This window comes from Schistocerca serialis, chromosome 4 (genome assembly GCF_023864345.2).
Source record: "Schistocerca serialis cubense isolate TAMUIC-IGC-003099 chromosome 4, iqSchSeri2.2, whole genome shotgun sequence".
In the NCBI taxonomy this organism is placed as follows: domain Eukaryota; kingdom Metazoa; phylum Arthropoda; class Insecta; order Orthoptera; family Acrididae; genus Schistocerca; species Schistocerca serialis.
The window spans coordinates 421,677,650-421,695,947 of record NC_064641.1 but is presented as its reverse complement, the minus strand read 5'-3'; the positions used below and the strand labels follow the sequence as shown (position 1 = coordinate 421,695,947).

The following is an 18,298-nucleotide window of genomic DNA, read 5'->3' as shown; positions in this document are numbered from 1 at the left end:
AAAACCATCCACACTGTGTAGTGCAGTTTGAACCTGTTGAGGCTTCTATGTTTTCAAGGAAGTGGAGATGAATCCGCGTTCTGCACACGCTCTTCGCATTTAATATTTATCCGACTCTGATATTTTGCGTGGAATTTTTTTGTGAACTTCAACGTGTGCTGCTTCTCAATGTATTGTCAGCATGTGGTGCCCCACGGCTCTTACATATTTGAAAAATGTCGTATTACGGCCTTGAGCTACTGGTAAAATACACTATTCACACAACTAATTTCAGTCGTCTGACCATCGTCACATTCATAAAAGTATTTACAGCATCATGTTAATCGAAATATACGAGTAAAATCATTATCGTCAGGTGATACACTGTTGTCATATCGTAGTATAAATTACACCATCCGTCTGATGAATCTTTTCACAGAGTTAACGCCAATTACAGTTGTAACGGTTTTTGTAAAATGCCGATGTAATTTATATTATGATGTGATAACAGTGTATATAATTCATGGTTGTATTACCTGACGATAATGACTTTGTATTTCACCTAAATAATGCTGTGAATATTTTTATGAACATGATTATGGTCAGACGACTGAAACTGTCTGTGTAAAAAAAATATTTTATCAGCAGGTCAAGGCGGTAATATGCTACATCATTGGCAACTATTTCCAGAAGCCACTGAATAAAGTAAGAAACATACTTCGTTGCTTGTTTATGAGCGGCATACAGAAACTAAGCTTTCCTACTTTTAAAAAAAAAAAATATATGAAAATCTTTATTGGCAACTGATACAGCAAAGTTTGAGCTACTCTTTGACGTAGTTGTCTCCAGTATGCTAGTTAATATTATTACTGTATTTCTATACTTGAATTATCAAAAGCAAAACAGTGCCTCTGTGTTAATGGCTCTTGAAACAAAAACTTTCGTATTGGCAATTAGAACGAGTCAGTTAACCGTGGTTTCCGAAGGTCGTCAAACTATCCACAACGAAGAGGACTGTTGGCGACCGTCCATCATTAACGATGACGTTAATAAATCATTTATTTTCCAGTTCGTCCCATTGTTTCTTGCCGTGATGAGGCGGACAGCTTGATTCTATGGTATCAGAATACCTTCTCAGTGGTTTGGATACAAATAAGTTAGGTATAAGAAAGAGATACATTGTATTTTTATTCACCTGACAAATCTAAGATTTGGCCCTTAGAACCTCTTCCATTTCCACTCGTTGTAAGATTGTCACACATTCGGTGAAATGTCCATTAAATATTTCTTTCTTTAGAAAAACGACTGTGTCCGAACAGAACTCGGCAGGCCCAGTGGCACCGACCAGCCATCGTGTCATCCTCAGCCGACTAGAATCATCGGATGCAGATTTGCTCTTTAGGCCGTTCTCAGTTTTCATGATCTGGAGCCGCTATTGCTCGATCAAGTAGCTCCTCAGAATGAGATTTTCACTCTGCAGCGGAGTGTGCGCTGATATGAAACTTCCTGGCAGATTAAAACTGTGTGCCGGGCCGAGACTCGAACTCGGGACCTTTGCCTTTCGCGGGCAATTGCTCTACCAACTGAGCTACCCAAGCACGACTCACGCCCCGTCCTTACAGGTCCCGAGTTCGAGTCTCGGTCCGGCACACAGTTTTAATCTGCCAGGAAGATTCAAGCAGCTCCTCAGTTGGCATGACGAGAATGATTGGACCTCGGTTGATCAACAGCACATGACGGCAAGGATGGTCACCCATACAAGTGCCAACCACGACCGACATTACTTAAATTCGGTGATGCGACGGGAACCAGTGTATCTAGCGCAGCCTGGCTATTGGCTTAGAGGAGTAGGGAAATTTAATTTCTGGATGAGTCATGCATTGGGAGTGTTGCTGGCTATACAACTCTCCTTGATATACACGATCAGTTCCGACAAAGAGCGATTAGCGACACAGTTGAATCAAGGGAACGTTTCAATAATTGGAAAGTTTTTATGGTGTCACGTATCGGTACCACCACACAGGCGTCATAGCAACGGAATTTCAAGTTTCTGTGAGACGCTAATAGCGGTCGTGCGGGATCGGGCGGACCCAATGGTGCGCATCCACTGGACCACGCCTCCAGCAGTTCTGTGCTTCGAGCGCCCTCTGCAACCGCAATATGGGATGGCCGGTGGCAGTGACTTATCCTCACCCACGCTTGGTGCCTCAATGCACTGACACCATAGTTCATGCCTAGCGCAGCGAGCTTCATCCTTGTTGACGCTGAGATAACTGGACTTAGTTCTCACTGCATCATTTGTAATGAGTCTTCGTACATTTGGAGAAATACAAACCTTCTGTCTGTTGTGTTAACTTGTCCACCAATCATTTCTGCTCATTTCCAGCTTTCTTATGACGATAGTCGCCGCACCACTGCGTAGCCCACCTCTCCTTACCGTTGTGTACAAATGGTTCTGAGCACTATGGGACTTAACAGCTGTGGTCATCAGTCCCCTAGAACTTAGAACTACTTAAACCTAACTAACCTAAGGACATCACACACATCCATGACCGAGGCAGGATTCGAACTTGCGACCGTAGCGGTCATGCGGTTCCGGACTGGAGCGCCTAGAACCGCTCGGCCACCCCGGCCGGCCGTTGTGTAAAAACTCGTACACAGCAGGTTTTTGGGATGTAATTAATTGTGTTCTTCCACATTTACATTGAACTTGACACTTGATCGCAAGTCATCAGGAAAAAGAAAAAAAGCTTATTCACACTTCGTCGTAGATATAAGCATGAGCTAGTGTTACCTGATTAAAACCGAGTATTCCTTCCCTAGAAGGTATTTACCTTACTGCGCTGGATTCGTATAGCAACACTTACCATTTGAGTTTGCCTCAACCCTCCACAATTTTCAGATGTCATTAGCAAATGGCTTCAACATAAAAGCCGACACCAGTTGTGGAGTAAAATAAAGAATTCTTAGGCAAGGGGAGCGGTTGTTCTTGACTTCAATACACAGCCGCGCAGCAGCAGCGCTCTCCAAGCACGCGGAGACTGACAAAAACATGAAACATTCATTCCCACAACTTCTGATAACAGCAGGGTTTCCCGGACTTGCTGTTTGGCATGCTGCACGCGCTCGAACCATGACCGACCGCTCCCTCGCAGACCTTGAGTCGCCCAGGGTGCGAATCCGCTGGAAATATACGGTCGCGGGGCGCGACGTCTCTTATTCATCGCGGCTAACCGAGGGAGCTAGTTTGCAGGAGTGCTTTCGGTGGGCGAGGAGCGCCGTAATATTTTCACGCGTAAGCGCCGTAAGTCAGCGCAGCCGCGTGCCGGGACGGCTGCGAGACAAGCCGTCCGCCGCGCCGCCATATTTAACGTGGACTTCGCCTGCGTAAGGGAAACTCTTTAAGTGGCAGTACTGACTACCCGTGCAGCCTAACCAGCGAGCAAATTATTTTATGGTACAGGTAAGGCTGTGCATAGCAAGAGCTGAGGGTTAAAGAAACGTAATTCACTTTTTATATGTGTATGGTATCACACATGTAAATATATCCACCTCGACCGCAATTAGTGATTCAGTGCAGATGCACTCTTCGTCCGATCTGTTGCGGGAATCGGCATGAGGCTGCGGCAATGAGTGTAATAGACAAGGGATGTGGCCGGCCGCTGTGGCCGAGAGGTTCTAGGCGCTTCAGTCCCGAACCGCGCTGCTGTTACGGTCGCAGGTTCGAAGCCTGCCTTCGGCATGGATGTTTGTGATGTCCTTAGGTTAGTTAGATTTAAGTAGTTTTAAGTTCTAGGGGACTGATGACCTCAGATGTTAAGTCCCCTAAGTGCTAAGAACCATTTGAACAAGGGATGTGGTGACAAATTGGGAATTTACTAGAGGGAGATGTAGAGGGTCAGAACTATAGGAGGAGATGGAGAGTGGGATATAACTGAGGACGTGAAATGCAAGTGCTGCTCTGAGACGAAAAGGTCGGCACATAAGAGAAATTTGTGGCTGGCCACATAAAATCAGTCAGAACCTCTCACAAACCCGCACCCCCTTCCGAACAAACAAAAGCGCTGTTACATTAATGTCGGAAAAGTTTCTGAAGATGTTTCGGTGCGTGGATAATTCGCTAGTTCTACCATGGCTCTGTTTACGAGGAAATATGGTTCAAATGGCTCTGAGCACTATGGGACTTAACATCTGAGGTCATCAGTCCGCTAGACTTAGAACTACTTAAACCTAACTAACCTAAGGACATCACACACATCCATGCCCGAGGCAGGATTCGAACCTGCGACCGTAGCGTTCGCGCGGTTCCACACTGAAGCGCCTAGAACCGCTCGGTCACACCGGCCGGCAGAAAGGAAATAGCTGGTAGTGGTAGAAGGTACGCTCCGCCACTCACCATACGGTGGCTTACGAGGTATTAATATAGAATTTCGTGAACTACAGAGAGAAAGATGACTTAGACATCCTGCCAGCCTGGTATACGTTCTTTATTTCCTTCCTTAACCTAGTATCTATAATTTAACTCAACAATTTTTATAATTGCGTAAGTGACCTCTGCCAGAATAAGTTAAAATAATTTTTTTCTCAGTATGGTGCCATGTAATACAGGATGTATCAAGAGGAATCAACCGATTTCAAAAAATCATGGCTATTACGTTATTTGAGTTACGTCGGTGAACGACGTACTGTTGGAAAGAGCAAACCTCGAGTTTCACATGGTTCCTGCTAGGTAGCAGCAGTGTGCGCCCGGTTCAGTTCTAGTAAAAATAGTGTCGGGACAACAGAAAACTTTTTGTGTTCTACGTTTTGCGCAGTGCCGGTCAGTAATAACTGTTCTGCGTAACTTACGTACTAGGTATGGTGTGCATCCTCGTACAGCACAGAGGCATGAACAATTCCTAGAAACAGGTTATTTGTGTAAAGGCGAATTTCCGGGGCGTCCCCGAGTGTCTGACACACACATTGAACGCATCCGCGACAGTTTCACAAGGAGTGCGCACGTTCGCCGTGCAACTTGACAGCTCAACATGCCCCAGACGGCCTTCTGGCGTGTGTTGCGTCGACGTTTAGACATGGAACCATACAAAAATCAGCTACTGCAAGCTCTTTGTGAAGGCGACAATAACAATGTGTAGAGTTCTGTAACTTCGTTATTGACAAGATGGAGGATGACAGTTTTCTTTCACGCTCAGTGCTTAGTGGCGACGCAACATTCCATTTAAATGGAAAGGTAAACAGTCATAATGCGAGAATATGGGGTTCGAAACAACCACTTGAAGTTGTACAATATGAGAGGAACTATCGAAAATTGAATGTATTTTGTGCAGTTTCATGGGGAAAGGTGTACGGGCCATTTTTCTTTGTCGAGAACACTGTTACAGGAAGTACATATCTCGATGTTGTTGTTGTTGTTGTTGTTGTGGTCTTCAGTCCTGAGATTGATTTGATGCAGCTCTCCATGCTACTCTATCCTGTGCAAGCTTCTTCATATCCCAGTACCTACTGCAACCTACATCCTTCTGGATCTGTTTAGTGTATTCATCTTTTGGTCTCCCTCTACGATTTTTACCCTCCACGCTGCCCTTCAATACTACATTGGTGATCCCTTGATGCCTCAGAACATGTCCTACCAACCGATCCCTTCTTCTAGTCAAGTTGTGCCACAAACTCCTCTTCTCCCCAATTCCATTCAATACCTCCTCATTAGTTATGTGATCTACCCATTTAATCTTCAGCATTCTTGTGTAGCATCACATTTCGAAAGCTTCTATTCTCTTCTTGTCCAAACTATTTATCGTCCACGTTTCACTTCCATACAGTGCTACACTTCATATAAATACTTTCAGAAAAGACTTCCTGACGCTTAAATCTATACTCGATGTTAACAAATTTCTCTTCTTCAGAAAAGTTTTCCTTGCCATTGCCAGTCTACATTTTATATCCTCTCTACTTGGACCATCATCATTTATTTTACTCCCCAAATAGCAAACTCCTTTACTACTTTAAGTGTCTCATTTTCTAATCTAATTCCCTCAGCATCACCCGACTTAATTCGACTACATTCCATTATCCTCGTTTTGTTTTTGTTGATGTTCATCTTATATCGTCCTTTCAAGACACTGTCCATTCCGTTCAGCTGCTCTTCCAAGTTCTTTGGTGTCTCTGACAGAATTACAATGTCATCGGGGAACCTCAAAGTATTTATTTCTTCTCCATGGATTTTAATACCTACTCCGAATTTTTCTTTTGTTTCTTTTACTGCTTGCTCAATATACAGATTGAATAACATCGGGCAGAGGCTACAGCCCTGTCTCACTCCCTTCCCAACCACTGCTTCCCTTTCATGTCCCTTGGCTCTCATAACTGCCATCTGGTTTCTGTAGAATTTGTTGATAGCCTTTCGCTTCTTGTATTTTACCCCTGCCACCTTCAAAATTTAAAAGAGAGTATTTCAGTCAACATCGTCAAAAGCTTTTTCTAACCAGGAAAGTACATGGGCTCGAACAAACACAAATACACCTAAACCGTGTGAGAAATAATGTAAAGGTCTCTTATTGCACTAGTGATACTCCCGCATCTGCGATACTCTGCAGTCGTCCGTTAGATGTCTCTGCGTATGCCATGCCGCATTGCACACTGACCTGCCGGTACGCCAGTCGGGACCACTAGGGACGGTTTAGTGTGCCTCTGAAGTTGCGTTTTGTGACATTATTTGTGTATTGAAGCGTCAGATGGCTCGGCGATTGGTTATCAATCCTGCTAATGTATTGCGATTGGTTGAGATGAAGTTACGAAGAACCCTTCTTCGTGATGATGGTATTGGTGTAGAAGACGAATCATTCGCATGTTTTCTGGTATCTGTTATAGTGCAGTAATATGAGCATAAGTTAGAAACAGATACTGTTGTAACACTAACACATAATGATGATGATAGGGATGATAATGACGAACAACTCATTGCTAACGGTAGTGCTACGACAAGTGCGTGAAAAGGCGATGGAAGCAGTGACAGTGAATACCAACCGTCTCCCAAGAAGAAGGTTAAAGTTGCAAGTATCATCACGGCGTTTGATGACAACACACTGGAGAATGATTGTTACGTAAGAGGTTTCGACACATACGACAAGCTTCTGAAAAGATACCCTAAACTGAAGTCTAAAAGCAATATTAAAAACGTACTGGATTACGTGGCAAAGAAAAGAGAAGGAAATACAGTTTTCAAAGGAAATCGTGCACTGCTGTTCAAGACCATCAAGGAGCGTGTAATGGCGAAATTCGATGAAGCGCGAGAATGCGGTTATTCCGTTCGTTATTGGCATTTACAACATTGGGCATTGGACGTAGCCAGAAATCTCGGGTGTACAAACGTTACAGCTTCACTAGGATCTATTACTAATTTAAAAAGGAGTTTAGGATAACATCACGCCGTATCACTATGCTCCAAGCACGAAAAGATAAGGATGACGAAGAAGAGCTGATTGAAAGAGCTCAAACGTTTGTTGCTGACGTCAATGAGCATATCACGAGAGAAAACATCGATATTGGTTCTGTATGGAACTGTGATCAGAGTCAGTTCAACTATGAACTTTCTTGTGACAGAACACTATCCATGACAGGGGAGAGAAACACTGTCGCGATGTTGCAAGCAGTTAACTGTGCAACACATAGTTACACGATCGATGTTGCTATATCAATGGACGGACGATTGGCAGACAAACTCTATATTTGCTTCCAAGAATCCAGTGAAAAGTTTGGACCCCGCATGTCAAGGGAAATAGAAACGCGGTGCCCTCCAAATATCGTCGTCGATGCAAGTGTGAGTGGGAAGATGACGAAACAACTTCTGAAGACGTTTTTTCTGTCAGTTTTGAATCCACATTTGTCGAGAATGTCATTCGTACTTTGTGACTCCTGGTCTGGACATAAGGATGGAAGAGTACTACTGGAAGCATCTGGCGGAAAACATGTCGATTTAACAATAATTCCGCCTAAAACTGCAAAATATGCACAACCTTTGGATGTGTATTTCTTCAGGCAATATAAAATATATGCCAAGAGAATAACATACTTCATTAAACTACGTTCCAGTAATATGCAGCCGAAATTGCACGACAGATTCTTTATCATGAATATGCATTCTGTCATTTACAATCAGTTATCTGCGGGAGTATACAGACCAATGCTTCGTTACGCGTGGCAGAGCGCTGGCTACGATATTGGTGAACCAGTGAACAACTTCAAAAGTGTCATTGATGTGGCGTTCAACACTGATAATGTAGAATGTGCACATACGCCATACGATCAACTTGCATTTCTTCACTGTGCGCTTTGCAGTCATTCGTATTGCTCGGAGCATTTTATTGACATTCCGCATTTACATTTATAGTTAAGATTGCTGCATTGCGTATGGCGTCTACAGTTACATCTACAGTGATATCTAGAGCATGACTGCAGAGTTTTGCAGAAAAACAACACCCACCAGCACATTCAGAGGTACATAATGGTCCTGTTAGCAAACGTTCAAACAGACCTGGTTGTTCGAGCCCAAGTACTTTTCTGGTAAGTCTACAAATGCTAGAAATGTAGGTTTGCCCCTCCTTAATCTATCTTCTAAGATAAGTCGTAGGGTCAGTATTGCCTCACGTGTTCCAACATTTCTACGGAATCCAAACTGATCTTCCCCGAGGTCGGCTTCTACCAGTTTTTCCATTCGTCTGTAAAGAATTCTTGTTAGTATTTTGCAGCCGCGGCTTGTTAAACTCATAGTTCGATAATTTTCACATCTGTCAGCACCTGCTTTCTTCGGAATTGGAATTATTATATTCTTCTTGAAATCTGAGGGTATTTCGCCTGTCTCATACATCTTGCTCACCAGATGGTAGAGTTTTGTTAGGTCTGGCTCTCCCAGGGCTGTCAGTAGTTCTAATGGAATGTTGTCTACTCCCGGGGTCTTGTTTCGACTTAGGTTTTTCAGTGCTCTGTCAAACTCTTCACGCAGTATCATATCTCCCATTTCATCTTCATCTACCTCCTCCTCCATTTCCATAATATTGTCCTAAAGTACATTGTCCTTGTATATACCCTCTATATACTCCTTGCACCTTTCTGCCTTCCCTTCTTTGCTTAGAACTGGGCTGCCATCTGAGCTCTTGATATTCATACAAGTGGTTCTCTTTCCTCCAAAGGTCTCTTTAATTTTCCTGTAGGCAGTATCTATCTTACCCCTAATGACATATGCATCTACATCCTCACATTTGTCCACTACCCATCCCTGCTTAGTCATTTTGCACTTCCTGTCGATCTCATTTTTGAGACGTTTGTATTCCTTTTTGCCTGCTTCATTTACTGCATTTTTATATTTTCTCCTTTCATCAATTAAATTCATTATATCTTCTGTTACCCAAGGATTTCTACTAGCCCTCGTCTTTTTACCTACTTCATGCTCTGCTGCCTCCACAATTTCATCCCTCAAAGCTACCTATTCTTCTTCTACTGTATTTCTTTCTCCCATTCGTGTCAATTGTTCCCTCATGCTCTCTCTGAAACTCTCCACAACCTTTGATATAATCATTTTATCCAGGTCCCATCTCCTTATATTCCCACCTTTTTGCAGTTTCTTCAGTTTTAATCTACAGTTCATAACCAATAGATTGTGGTCAGAGTCCACATCTGCCCCTGGAAATGTCTTACAATTTAAAACCTGGTTCCTAAATCTCTGTCTTACCATTATATAATCTGGTACCTTCTAGTATCTCCAGGCTGCTTCCATGTGTACAGCCTTCGTTCATGATTCTTGAACCAAGTGTTAGCTATGATTAAATTTTGCTCTGTGCAAAATTCTACGAGGCGGCTTCCTCTTCCTTTTCCTACAATCGAATTCCAGTCGCCCATGACTATTAAATTTTCGTCTCCCTCCACTATTTGGATAATTTCTTTTATCTCATCATACATTTCATCAATTTCTTCGTCATCTGCAGAGCTAGTTGGCATATAAACTTGTACAACTGTAGCAGGCATGGGCTTCCTGTCTATCTTGGCCAAAATAACGCGTTCACTATGCTGTTTATAGTAGCTTACCGGCACTCCTATTCTTTTATTCATTATTAAACGTACTCCTGCATTACCCCTGTTTGATTTTGTATTTATAACCCTGTATTTACCTGACCAAAAGTCTTGTTCTTCCTGCCACCGAACTTCACTAATTCCCACTATATCTAACTTTAACCTATCCATTTCCCTTTTTAATTTTTCTAACCTATCTGTCCGATTAAGGGATCTGATATTCCACGCTCTGATCCGTAGAACGCCAGTTTTCTTTCTCCTGATTATGACGTCCTTTTGAGTAGTCCCCGCCCGAAGATCCGAATGGGGGACTATTTTACCTCCGGATGTTTTACCCAAGAGGACACCATCATCATTAAACCATACAGTAAAGCTGCATGCCCTCGGGAAAAATTACGGCTGTAGTTTCCCCTTGCTTTCAGCCGTTCGCAGTACCAGCACAGCAAGGCCGTTTTGGTTAGTGTTACAAGGCCATATCAGTCAATCATCCAGACTGTTGCCCCCCGCAACTACTGAAAAGGCTGCTGCCCCTCTTCAGGAACCACACGTTCGTCTGGCCTCTCAACAGATACCCCTCCGTTGTGGTTGCACCTACGTTACGGCTATCTGTATTGCTGAGGCACGCAAGCCTCCCCACCAACGGCAAGGTCCATGGTTCATGAGGTGATATCTCGATATGCTTGAGTATTTCCTTTTTACACAGCTGGAGACTGATTCGAACGACTTCATTTACCAACAGGATCGGGCACCCCCACATTGTCATCTGGAAGTGCAGGAATTTTTAAATCAAAGGATTACTGAACGATAGATCGGTCGCACTGGACCAAATGATTCAGCGTTATATTACTGGCCTCCAAGGTCATTGCAACTGACTGTATGCGATTATTTCTTGTGGGGGCTTATAAGAGACTCTGATAACGTGCCTCCGTTACAAACAACAATGAATGAACTGAGACATCGCATAACGGCAGCTATGAAAGCTGTAACTCAAGACATGTTCGCTGCAATGTGGGGACAATTTGAATACCAAATTGACACATGCCGTGCACCCCTATGGAGGCACATTTAACACCTGTGACAAGATATGAATAAAACTGAGTTTTCCCTTTATCAAAAAACAAAATTCATTTTATACGTTTATTAGTTTCAGACATATAGATATATCAAATCGGATGATTCTTTTTGATACACCCTGTATTATAAAATAACGATCGCTAAATGAAACATACGTTCCGGCCACAGTCGCAGTAACCTTTCCGTGGGTCCTGGTGATATTTATTGTCCAGTCTCCATCACATATCGTCGTGATACCTCAGCTGAGCATGGTATTACATGACAGTTTTGAAACCTTTGTTTTTTTGTGTGAAAGGCAATATAATATTGTTTCAGATGCCCTCTAGCCCAGAAGGCCAAAAATGTCAACTGTTTTATAATTGTGACGTAATACCCTACTCAGTAGAGCAACCATGACGCAGTGTGCTACCTTTGAGCGCAGAACAGGGAGCTGTTCTGTGCTCATAGGTAGCACACCGCGCCTAGTGCACGTCAGCCGCGCCTCTCGGGGACCACAGCACAATTGCGACACCTGAAGATGGATTTAGGAGAGCCCGAAACCGGTCGTGATAATAAAAGAAATTTACAACTTAAGCGGTATTTTCAACCTCTAGTAACATTCTCAGTTGCGGATTTTCTTCCAACAAGATTGTTTGCACAAATACTGGATCAATGAAGTCTGGGAATTCACCCGTCGTGAGCTTCGCCTCTTTTTCACTCTCCATCTCCACCCCATTGATACCTGTAGGTAGGTGGTTCTTAACCCCCACAACGATAGTCGCTCGACAGTAAGGTATGTTTAGCAAGTTTGGTTGAAATCGGTCCAGTGATTTGGGGGGAAGTGTGTAACATACTTACATATGTTTATATTGTATGTATGGATGCTGGTGAGGGTTGAATTTCCTGATATTGTTTGTATTAATCTCAGTTGCGTTTCGAGACGGAAAAAGTTAACGCTCGCCTACGTATACTCCACATGCAACGTGTTGTGCCGACCAGATGTGTGGGTTGCATGTCGCCAGGCGAAGGAGAGGCTAGAAGCCATACATCGGAAAAACGAGTGTCTTTGCTCTTCTATGAGGTCTATACAACGGTCCTCGTTACAGAAGCCTGCTAGTATTCTTGTCTCATGACAAAACTATTGTGGTATAGCGAACATACGACTCAATAACTGATTATAATGCCATTGTTCACGTGGCTGTCGTGAAATGGAAACTCCAAAAGTCATAAACTTCAACGAGGCTACTGACAAAATGTGAACAAAAGATTTTGTATGTTCGTTGAGTATATTTTTTTAAAGCTGCTAATGTGTTCACAGCAGCATATGTGTGTAGGAAACGATAAAGATGTGGTTGATGTTCTTAACTACCACCAAACTATACATGGAATCCAATGAAAAATTTCTGCTAGTGTGAAGACAGTAAAACAAAATAAGTAAAGCAGTTTGTAAACGTGTGATCTAAGAGAAAAGAATACAGCGAAAAATCTGAAGTTGTTAGCTTGGATCAATACGTAGAACTACATTATTCGTAATACTATATTTCGGTGTTGGCTATAGCCCTAAAATAACGGCATGTGTGTGTGTGTGTGTGTGTGTGTGTGTGTGTGTGTGTGTGTGTGTGTGTGTGTGTATTCAGTTGGCTCATTGTTTATGTGACGTTGGGGATATTATCGCATACAAAATGTACATAGGACATTAGTTTTAGCGCCGGATTTGGTACAGCAGAATACAAGTTTTTGACGTTTGTTACTGTTTCAATAATAACAATTTTGCATACAGATATGTCCAATACTCAGATGTTTGTGACTATCAGACCCTTATGATGATAAGTCCGTGCCTGAACCAAACAAATTGGACGTTTGCAAATAAGGTAGTTTTATAAATAATTTTTTAGTGCAACGTACCTGGACTGTGGAGAAAAAGAAAAAAACAGATGATACTAAGAAGCCAAGATAAAAACAACTGACAGTATCTGAACCCGGAGGGTGCTAGCTTACAGTGCATGGTCTTCGCTCACTTTTCTGAAAGCTTTTAACTCACTGTCTGTCACGTTTGTTACACTGTGTAGACCGAAACGAGCGACACGAAAGGAAAGTCTGATATACAGACCGGCGCCGGACTGACGAGCACTGGTCTGGTACGCTGTCCGACCGTACTGTCGATCTTTGTTTTCCACACATATTTAAGCAAATACGAAGCTGGTTTCTCAAATACAGAACAACATTTTCACCATTGGTAGTCCGAAAGGCGCGCACGATGTGCTGCCTCCTTAGATTAAATTTGCATCTTCAGGAAGCGTAACTGCACTCAGCATCAAGTGCCAAACACCGTCCTCATACTGACCTCGCAGTCCAATTAGTACAACACATGACTCATAGTGTCTTGTTAGCTTACGTGATAACTGTTTCACTACTAGTTATATGGGGAATTACAACGGACATAGAATTTGAACGAATTACATGGACGTGGAATCCGAACGATTTCATACCTTGGATGTTTCGTAGAGAAAACTTACGCCTCCCCCTGTACTTACAGCGCCTACTTTACATGATCACAAGGCCGGCTTGCTAGTTCCGTAACGCATTTTTGTTTTCATGTAATAAACGAACTTGTAATACAATAAATGTCCATGGCTATGTACTAAGAATGAGGAAGCGAACATAGTGGCAAAATTAAATCATAAAACTTCTCGATCAAAAAAAAAAAAAAAAAAAAAATCAGAACTAAACATACCCCAGGCAGCAAAAATTCAGTCTTTTTAAAGATGAAATAATCGGTTGTCATTTGTCGCGGCGTCGCATCGTCATAGTAGTGATGTCAATTCAGCCGTAACGGGTCTCTGGCACTACGACACATATACAGAAATGCAGGATGCATGTCCGCCTTTTAGCAGGGGTCGACGGTGGTAAGATGATGCACATGTGTTATACCGGACATTCCCCCAAAAATACTGAGTAAATTTATTTTGTACTTATTTCGGTGCTGGACAGCTTCACATTGCAGTGTACAACTTCGAAAATTTTGGGCGTGTTGATCAAGGTGACTGACGTCGATGTTGTTCTGCGATAAATATTCCAACACAGCCCAACATATAAGCTGGATTAAGGCGTTTAATTTTTTTCCGTCAGTAACGTTGTTCACAAGGTGCACTTGAGAGTGACTTTTCTCAAAGAACGTAATACTTGAGTTTGGAAAAATGCACCTACACGGATGATTTGTGTCGAACAGAGAACACATACAGTTAAGCCCGTGGTGTTCATCACTACTCGATAGATCTTGTCGGAGATTGTTGTTCTTCTTCAGTTTCGTTAAAATTTTTCCCGTTCTTTTGTTACGAAATATTATTTTTTATATATTGCCATAATTTCTGTTGTGATCCTGTCGTCGGACAGTACATATATAGCCACCCTCCAACTAGGGCCTACGTTATCTGTAGTAAGAGCTGCTTTACCTAATTATAGCGCACGGATGAATCATCACTGCAGCCAGGCATCTGCCAAACAGTTTCTCCCCCCCCCCCTTACCCACCCCCCCCCTCTCTCTCTCTCTCTCTCTTTCTCACACACACACACACACACACACAAATGCGCCTACTTTTACGAACACTTCCTTTCTACTTCCCTCTTAGGTGCTTTTCAATGAAGGCTACTGCGTCAAGCAAAGACCCTGACAGTGTTCCTACAGCTAAAATTTAATATCCAGCACGTGTGCTCGGCAGGGTGGAAACATTAATAACGCCAGGTTGTCGGGGCGCTGGCCCGGGAGCTGCATTCGTTGCCACTATGACGTCACAAGCCGACCCCTGCGTCCGCTTGCGTTAAGGGCGTCTGCAGGGCTGCCTGAACAACGCTCGTAGCACGGGCGGGTACTGGAATTACCAGTCCCTTCTTTAGAGCGATCTCCTACAGAAGAAGAGAATATATAAGTCTGGAGTCCCTGAAGTAGAAATTTGTCTTTCAAACTATCAACAGGAGATCATGCGTACGCCCTGCAACTTTCCAGGCGTGTGAAAATCCGTGACAGGTCTTCAGTATAGTGTAAACCAGAAAGAATAAGGTCAACATTTCGAATGTCTACAGATTTGGTCTTCAAGATTTTAGTGTACTACAGAAACTAATTCTATGTAAGTGTGCTGGCTTCCTTGGCCGTTGGCAGTGACGGTAAAATCTGCTGGGCTGTAAGGCCTCATCACGTCCCTCTTTACCTTCTTACGCAGCCACCACTCTGGTGGTCTCCTTCAGGATCTTCTTGTGTTCCCAGTCAGCCGAACGCTGTCGAAAACCAGTGTTGCGTTCACTTGTATAAGGGAGCTTACTCGCGCTTGTTGTTAAGAAGTGGGTATGACGGGTGAAATTCATTCGGTTGCTAACGGTAGGCTATCACCTTTGGGAAGAAAGCGAAACAGGCATTGCAAGAGAGGGCCTATGTTTATCAAAATGGAACAGTTTCTTTTACTTCTGTTTCGCCTCGGTACATTTTCGCACATCCACACGTGACTTCGCGGACCCCCGCAGTGTGAAGGTAGTCAGGTACGTAGAAAAAAATTATGTTCTGACTGATGGCATTATAAGAATTCTTCGGATTCTTGATTTCAACAGCACGCGTTTGCTAGCCAGGGAAAGTAATATTTATCAAGTCCAAGAAGCGATTCAGATTTCCAAGAACGACTGTAATGACGACGGAGAAGATAGCTACAGGCTTTCAGTTTCGTGGTACCGGCCATTAAGGAATTAAATGCGCTCTTACGGAGCACGAGGAATACAAACAGCGATCAGGAAGGCACCTTGTGGCAGAACAATAATGTTTTGGATAAACATTCCACTTCTCTGTTGTCCTGCTGTTTCGCTTTCTATCCTATGACGATCGCCCACCAATAGTAACCGGGGGAACTTCACGCAGTAACCCCACTTCTTCAGAACAAACAGAATACCAGAAGGTCCAGCAGAGGCGTCGAAACGTCGGCTGAGTAAGACGATGTTGAAGAGGAACATGAATCGCCCTAACAACGTCGGAGATTTTATCTTCATAGAAACGTGATAATCTCCCTAAGGTTTACTGGAATAAAATGCAAAACTGGAAATGATTACAAGAATAAAAATTTTTCGGCAACAGGTGAAAACACGCGTATACAGGTGGTAAAAATATACAGGCGAACTTCGAGGTGGTGCAAAGGGTGTCTGGAGAAATAAATTGACATAGGAAACCACGTCTGGAAATGTCATCCAACGACGCTACAGAGAATTAACATTATAGGTTCCGTTAGGCCACCCCTCCGGCAGTTAAAATGAGTTTCTGGCGGACCCCAGGTCGAATTGCTCGCAGTGGCCCTTGCAGTATTCAGGACGTTAGGTGGCGTCTGACCGGTAAGTGCAGTATCGGCGGAGTCTCCGGCGTTGCAACTCACGTTTACTGCCCAAGTGGTGACCTAGCGGCAGACGTTCCTCCTGCAACGTCCTGAAGAGCCCGCAGACCACATTGCGCAGCGTGGCTGTGTTTTCTCAGTTTCTTTCACATTTTTGCAATCCTTCAAAGTTTCATTACGTCCTATAAATTTCCCTCCCATACTTTTCCCATTATTGAACCAGATTTCTCCAAGACCTTCACATTATGTAGATTCAGTCTTCGTGGATCTATCTGACACTGGGTTTTGCGGTCGATTACTCTCCTTGGAGTTGAAACGTTGTATTACTCAACCGTGCCGGCCGCGGTGGTCTAGCGGTTCTAGGCGCTCAGTCAGGAACCGCGCGACTGCTACGGTCGCAGGTTCGAATCCTGCCTCGGGCATGGATGTGTGTGATGTCCTTAGGTTAGTTAGGTTTAAGTAGTTCTAAGTTCTAGGGGACTGATGACCACAGATGTTAAGTCCCATAGTGCTCAGAGCCATTTGAACCATTTTTTACTCAACCGTTGTTTGTGTGTGGTGGACAGGGCGAAGGAAGAAATAACAACTTTCATTGATCATCTGAGTATCTTCCATGTAAAATACCTTCTGCGTTTTAACTGTTCGCATATTGTCGATTACTGGATCTGGATATCAAATTACTTCTGTTTCTTAATGGGTGTGATAACCCATCTACCAAACAGTTCTTGATGTTGCTGAGCAGCAGTCATACAATAATCTTTAAATGAGGGCACCCCCATTTGACTGTATCGTTGTTTGTTTACGACCCAGGTTTCAGCATTTTATGCCATTTTCAAGTGATTGAGTTTATGTCATTACCATATACTGCAGGCAATCAAACTTAAAACTGGCCACAAATTAAGAAAAACATTCGCTCCCCACGAAATGCCAGATGTAAAATCATCGTCTTGTAAAAACATCGCTAAATAATAGTGGGAGCGGTTTACTTTGGTATATAAAAGGTGAACACATGTCCTTGAATCCTGGAGTTGGACGCAAGGACATGTGTTCATGTTTTATATACCAAAGTTAACTGCTTCCACTATTATTTAGCGATCTTTTTACAAGACTATGGTTTTACATCTGGCATTTCGTGAGGAGCGAATATTTTTCTTAATTTGTGACCAGTTTTAAGCTTGATGGTAGTTACAAAATCAGTCACTTGAAAATGGCTTAAAAGGCCGGAGAGTTTCACACCGCTAGTCATTACAGCGACGCTCGTATTCGATTCCGGTCTAGCCGAGCTCCTTGTCTCTGCATCTATTGCACTAATTGTTGCGGTACAACAGACACCTATGAGCCAAAATATTATGACCACTATCCAAGGGAAGTCAGAATGCCGCCTGTCGGCGTTACAGACACTTCAGGAAGAATGGAAAGCATACAAGCGGAGCAGAGACGAATGGGAAATTATTCTGGAGACGATACGCCCCGAAAATTGGGAAATCGACTTAAACGAGCGACTCAGACTAAAGGTGAATTGTTATTGCCTAGCGCCTAGGGACGAGAATTAAGGAAACGGTGAAGCCAGTCGGCTGTTCAAGTGCTGCTGTCGTCGGCATCTGTGGAAGTTGACTTCCGGAAGGCGTTCGATACAGTTCCGCACTGTCGTCTGATAAACAAAGTAAGAGCCTACGGAATATCAGACCAGCTGTGTGGCTGGATTGAAGAGTTTTTAGCAAACAGAACACAGCATGTTGTTATCAATGGAGAGACGTCTACAGACGTTAAAGTAACCTCTGGCGTGCCACAGGGGAGTGTTATGGGACCATTGCTTTTCACAATATATATAAATGACCTAG

At 43.3% G+C, this 18,298-nt stretch overlaps 1 non-coding gene across 1 annotated transcript; it reads right to left on the bottom strand.

Annotated features, from left to right (window-relative positions):
* Positions 1-1,503: 1,503 nt before the first annotated feature.
* On the bottom strand, positions 1,504-1,578 carry Trnas-cga (transfer RNA serine (anticodon CGA)). The gene has a single exon. It is a non-coding gene; the product is annotated as a tRNA-Ser (tRNA).
* Between the last annotated feature and the right edge of the window lie 16,720 nt (positions 1,579-18,298).